Genomic DNA, 6652 nt, shown 5'->3' with positions numbered 1-6652 from the left:
CTATGCCCCCAAGCACGTGCATTTGCCTTATGAAGAAAAAGTGCTGTATCAAGAAAATACCAAAGAAATGGAGGCATTGTACATACGCAAATGGGATCACCCCCGAGAAGGGGAGGAGCCATTAGAAAGAAGAAGAGCAACTGTGGCCAAGTTCGACAAGGTCAGAGGTTATGGGACACTCCTTGACTGCCACACTGGGCAGACCATCCTCGTAAAACCGGAGAGCAGTGCAAAGGACATATCACCATAAGAAGTTCTACACCTTGGAGGTGGGTGAAATTGTGGAGTACACCCCCGTCCAGAGCCTTCATGGAGAATGGGCTGCAGTGTTCACCAGACCAACAGCCCCAACACAGCTTCCTTTCAAATATTTCCCATCAATGGATTGGGAGTCTGATCCCTTCAACTTGAGGCCGAAAGGTCTGCTCCAAAAGCCTCCACCAGCGTACCCAAGGAGGAGGAGCCTAAAGAGTCAAGTTCATCATCTTCCATGTACAGCAAAGAGTCAAGTTCATCATCTTCCATGTACAGCAAAGAGCCAAGTTCTTCATTTTCTACATATCGTCGAGAGTTAAGTCCTGCTCCAGTTGAAGAAAGCAAGCCCAAATTGCGGGCACCAAAGACTGTACCTAGGCCCTCTTGGAGCAATGAGAGTTTGTTTGCTTCCAGGGTACCAACGAAAGAGTCATGGGTCCATTCTGGTTTGGAGATGGTACCCAAGCCCTATTGCCCCACTATGATCCCGGCTAGTAAGCCTATTACCCCTTCTCAAGCTGCCTTCCACAACTCCATCCTCACCAATGCGGTGTGGCAAAGCTATGTCAATTCTAATCCTGTCCCTGATGTTGGCAGATATAGAGGTACCAAGAGAGGCACTACAAGAGTAAAGAAGAACATCTTCTAAAGGGACTCTAAAGTAATGTCATATTGTTTTTCTGTCTAACCATTTTTGTCTTACAGTAACCAAGTTCAAGAATTGTGCCTAGCAGGACTGTGCTAAGTTTTGTTCCAGTTCAAAGTTCAGCAACATAACCACTAAGCTTGTGCCTGACTATTAAGTCAAGAGACTCCTAGCCTTTAGGAGATTCATTAAGGACTGTACCCAGCTGATTTGTGGTAAGGCCGTGTTTACCTTTCCCTTCCTATGAACTCCTAGTGTAGGTGGACTGCTGATCCTTACATGCCCATTTGTATATTTGCCTTGGACTCTTAGTGTAGGTGGACTGCTGATCCTTACACATCTGCGTTATGTATATAACAGCAGTTTCATAAGAACTCTTATGCTAAATGTTGCACTTATCGGGTGAATGCACCTGAAACATGTTGGAGTGTTGATAAATGTATAGTAAATATGTATATGGTTCTGTACACAGGAAGGTATCCTCGTGTCTGTGTACATAAGTAGTAAGTAAAGGTTGTACATAGAGAAAATAGTCTAATGTCTATGTACATAAAAAGTAAGGTAGAGTTGTACACAGAAAATATCGACGTACTGCACGTGTACCCTCAACACTAAAAACATAACTAATTCTTGTACATATAAATGTATAAAATGCTAAAGATGTTTAGTAGGTAACTCAACAGGGAACGCCTCGGCTCCTCCGAGAGTAATATTATTGCTGTCGCCCATCGCTAGCACCTGTCTCAATAAAAACAATATGGAATTCCCTGGTTGGACTTGATGGACGTATGTCTTTTTTCAACCATACTAACTATGTAACTAACATTGCCCTTAAAAATAGTACTTGCACACATAGTACTCTAAACTGCTAACTTAAATGTACTACCTCAAGTTTCTCTAGTACGTACATCAAAACAAATATCTCACTTAAGAAAACACTTAGGAATTGTAGCATATTGATACCCAATTCATGCCACTGTTAGGCACACTTCTTCTTCTCCTTCATTGCATGTGTGAGATGCTCTGTCTGGCCAGGTGGTGCTCTTGCTAATATAGAATTAAACACGTAATTCTAAGAATAACCTAGTTAGGTTGTTTTGAAATTGCTCTAGGGATAAGTAGCGTGTAGCCGATAGACCCTAGAAGCCACCCTTACTGTGACCTAGCTTCCGGCTAGCCAGTATAACCTTATGTGTAGTTACAGGTAACTTATTGTTGGCAAAGAAATAAAATTTGTGAGATGATAATAAAATTGTCTAGTCAGCTTGAAACTAAAGGTAAATAGAGCTGAACTAGTGTCTAGATAGTCTCATGTATAGAGAGTTATATTCATGTTCATTTTAGCCTCCAAGAATGTGTAGAGAGCTAATAAAAATGTCTTAGGAGCTAGCAACTATATGTCAGATAGCTGCCTAATTGTCTAGTAAGCTTAGAATGTACAGTAAGCTTAATAAAAATGTCTAAGAAGCTAGAAACTAAAGTATAGATAGCTTCGTTAATGTCTAGATAGCATTTATGTCTAGATAGCACCAATGTTTAAATAGATTTCTATTGTCTAGTCCAGATACTAGTAAGAGTATCAAAATAATGGAAATGTGTTCAATGTTTACTTAGGATGTATAGCAAAATTATAGATCATCCTGTTCTAGTCCTAGTCCCTCTGTCTTAGGGGACAGATGTCGAGGTCGACTTATCTTAAGTAAGGGGGTTTGTGGTGTCCCGGTACCGTATCCTATCCTGTACCTGCATGTGTGGGTCCCCTTAGCCAGAGTCTCTAGGACGTCAGGGTCCCCATTGTCTAGTTCACCCCTAGTCACCTCTCATCCAGATAGTTATTGCTCCAATAGCTTATTTAGGAAGCATGTAAATATTATATAAATGCCTATAAATAGTTAATTACCTGTCTGCGGGTCACGTGGTTAAGTGAACTCTATGGTATTTCTGCTTAAAGGGGTAGTCCAGTGGTGAAAAACGTATCCCCTATCCTAAGGATAGGGGATAAGTTTGAGATCGCGGGGGGTCCGACCGCTGGGGCCCCCTGTGATCTCTCTGTACGTGGCCCCGGCTCTCGGCCCAGATAGCGGGTGTCGACCCCCGCATGAAGCGGCGGCCGACACGCCCCCTCAATACATCTCTATGGCAGAGCCGGAGATTGCCGAAGGCAGCGCTTCGGCTCTGCCATAGAGTTGTATTGAGGGGGCGTGTCGGCCGCTGCCTCGTGCGGAGGTCGACACGCCCCCTTCCCCCGGGCTGTCGGGGCGCCGTACAGGAGATCGCAGGGGGCCCCAGCGGTCAGACCCCCCGCGATCTGCAACTTATCCCCTATCCTTAGGATAGGGGATAAGTTGCTCACCACTGAGTCACCACTGGACTACTCCTTTAAGGACCTTTGGAGGTCCTTGTGACGTAGTCAATCCCATCACACTGTATAACAGTGAATGACAGATGTTCGGACCAATCAGATTCACCTCACCCCTGCCCATATAAGAGAGCGGAGGCCATTGTTCTCTCTCTTGTTCCTGCGCAGCCAAGCAGTAAGCATCTCTCTTGTTCCCGGGCTGTCAAACGAGCAGGATCTGAGCAGCTGTCTATCGCAGTGAGTTAGGCCTGAGCCTTGCGGGAACAGCTGATATATCTAGGATCGCGAGTGTATCAATCTCTAAGCACTCTGCAGGATCATCCGGACGGATCTGCAATAATTACCCTAAATTTAGAGACTTTAATTTATTTCAAGGTCCGCATCAATTGTCAGTCATTGAGATATATAAAGACTGTATTCCTGAGACTGTCATTGTTCATTGGATGTACCGCAAGCACTTAAGTAAAGTTACCCAAGTTCCAAGTTCAGGTTCAAGTACATTGTGGACCTTCGGTCATTTCATTACATGTACCTGTCGTTTCTGGGAAGGGCGGCGATAGGCTGGAGGATTACTTCAGCATACTAGCCCCCAGCCTGGCGTCACGAACTATAGGGTTAACATTAACCCCTCATTTACCGAAACAATACCCCCACTACCAACACCCCCCCAAGGTCTACCACACACGGATATTTCCCCTCCACCTGCGGCCCTGGGGGCTTCTGGGGGTCAAAGGAGTGGACGGAGGAGGATGGACTCTAGTCCTGCCCCAAGTGATTCGGATGCAAAGGATGGCGAGCTGTAGGATGACGGGGGTGTGTCCCCTCCCCCTGAGGCGGTTGCCCATGAGGACCCCGTGGGCCTGCCCCGGGGGGTTGACTGGAAGGAGCTACACTGAGGCTGCCTGAGGTGTCGGTGAGGTTGCGGCCAGGGCAGTCAGTCCCTGGGCCCTGATACGGTCCTGCAGGATGGAGTTTGAGAAGCTTCTGGAGTTACAGCTGCTGGGCCTCCTTCCCCAGAGGGGTTGGGTGGGTGGACTACATGGGTTGCTGTTAGGCCACGGGGGGGGGGTTGGTGGGGCCTCTGGCGGCTGTGTGGGGGGCGCAGGTGCTGGCGGCTGCGGTGGCTGGGTCGTCCAGTAGTGGGGTTAATGGTGCAGTGTTGTCATCTGTGGGGGCAGGGGGTGTGGCTTCAGGGCAGGCGACGGTTGCTCCGGCTGTGGCGGAGGAAAATAAGTTGGTGGACGGGGTGTGCTTGGTGAATTGGGCGAGAGGGGGGTTTATGTCTGCTTCGAGGGCCCCTTGGGCGCGCATTTGAAGGCAGAAGTGAGGGAACTGATATGGAAGGGGGAGTATGTGGAGATTTTTTTCACTGCTCCCTCTTGAGAAGTTCAATTTAGATAGGATGAGGCCCGACGAGTCAAAGGAGGAGGAGGAACGTCGCCGGTATCGGCTGATACCGAGAACTTTCTCATATTGCCTTCAGGCGTTCGCCATTTTGGCGAGCGTAATTGGGGAGAAGGTTCCCTTTTTTGTTACCTAGATTTGGTGGGGGAGGCGTATCGCGTGTATGTGGGTAACGCATGGCTGTGGTACGGCGAGTTGTTGGATCACCATGACATCGGGGGTGGGAAAAGGCAGCAGTCCTTTCAATGACGGCCAATGCAAGTTTGGAAGCGAATGCAAATTCAAGCATGAATGCTCCGGTTATGGGGAGCTCACAGCCTGTCCCATTGCTTTAAACAGGGAAAAGGAAAGGGTGAGACTGAACAGAAGAGGGGCGATGCCTGTGGGGCTGGAAGACATGCTGCCATTCCTCATGCAGTGCCCAGATAGGGACGCGGCTGTTCTTTCGTTGGATGGGTCCACTAGTGGTTTCAGGATCCCGTGTATTGTGAATAGGTCTGGGGTTGCAGGGCGCAATATGGCATCGGCTTTGGCGCATCCTGAGGTGGTGCGTGACAAGTTGTTTAAGAAGGTGGCTGTTACGCCGAGCGCTCCGGGTCCCCGCTCCTCCCCGGAGCGCTCGCAACATCCTCGCTACGGCAGCGCCCCGGTCAGACCCACTGACCGGGTGCGCTGCGATACCGCCTCCAGCCGGGATGCGATTCGCGATGCGGGTGGCGCCCGCTCGCGATGCGCACCCCGGCTTCCGTACCTGACTCGCTCTCCCTCGGTCCTGTCCCGGCGCGCGCGGCCCCGCTCCCTAGGGCGCGCGCGCGCCGGGTCTCTGCGATTTAAAGGGCCACTGCGCCACTGATTGGCGCAGTGGTTCCAATTAGTGTCTTCACCTGTGCACTCCCTATATCTACCTCACTTCCCCTGCACTCCCTCGCCGGATCTTGTTGCCCTTGTGCCTAGTGAAAGCGTTCCCTTGTGTGTTCCTAGCCTGTGTTCCAGACCTCCTGCCGTTGCCCCTGACTACGATCCTTGCTGCCTGCCCCGACCTTCTGCTACGTCCGACCTTGCTTCTGTCTACTCCCTTGTACCGCGCCTATCTTCAGCAGTCAGAGAGGTTGAGCCGTTGCTAGTGGATACGACCTGGTCACTACCGCCGCAGCAAGACCATCCCGCTTTGCGGCGGGCTCTGGTGAATACCAGTAGTGACTTAGAACCGGTCCACTAGCACGGTCCACGCCAATCCCTCTCTGGCACAGAGGATCCACCTCCTGCCAGCCGGCATCGTGACAGTGGCGTTGGTCCAGATGGCTGGCCCTTTCCCTTTCTGGCCATTGCCTGATTTGCGCTTGTCCCCGCTGAGTCTGGTGCTGAAGAAGGAACCAAATAAGCATAGGCTCATTCATCACCTCTCTCATCCTGAGGGTGCATCGGTGAACGATGGGATTGATCCGGCATTATGTGCAGTGTCCTATACTTCTTTTGATGAGGCGTTGTTGTGGGTGCGCAGGTTTGGGCTTGGTGCTTTGATGCCGAAGACCGACATTGAGGTGGCTTTTCGCCTGCTGCCGGTTCATCCGGACAGTTTTCACTTGTTGGGTTGTGTTTGGGAGGGTTGCTTCTTTGTTGACTTGTGTCTTCTGATGGGGTGATCTATTTCTTGTTCTTATTAGCACCTTTTTGGAGTGGGTAGTGCGGTGCGAGGCTCAGGTGTTGTCAGTTCTGCACTACCTGGATGACTTTTTGTTCCTTGTCCCCGCTGGGTCGGCTTTGTGTGGGGTTTTGTAGCAGACTAAGGAAAGAATTGTGGCTCTGTTTGGGGTGCTGCCGGCGACTGTGATCAAGTTCATGGGGATTGTTATAGACACTGTGGAGATGGAATGTAGGTTGCCGGAAAATAAGTTAGTGGAATTGAAGGCGGCGGTGGGGTCATCGCTCGGAGCGCGTAAGGTGCAGCTCTGTGATGTTCAGTCATTGTTGGGCCGCCTTAATTTTGC

The sequence above is a fragment of the Hyla sarda genome, chromosome 10, assembly GCF_029499605.1.
Source record: "Hyla sarda isolate aHylSar1 chromosome 10, aHylSar1.hap1, whole genome shotgun sequence".
NCBI lineage: Eukaryota > Metazoa > Chordata > Amphibia > Anura > Hylidae > Hyla > Hyla sarda.
The sequence above is the reverse complement of the archived record's forward strand: the minus strand, read 5'-3'. Positions refer to the sequence as shown.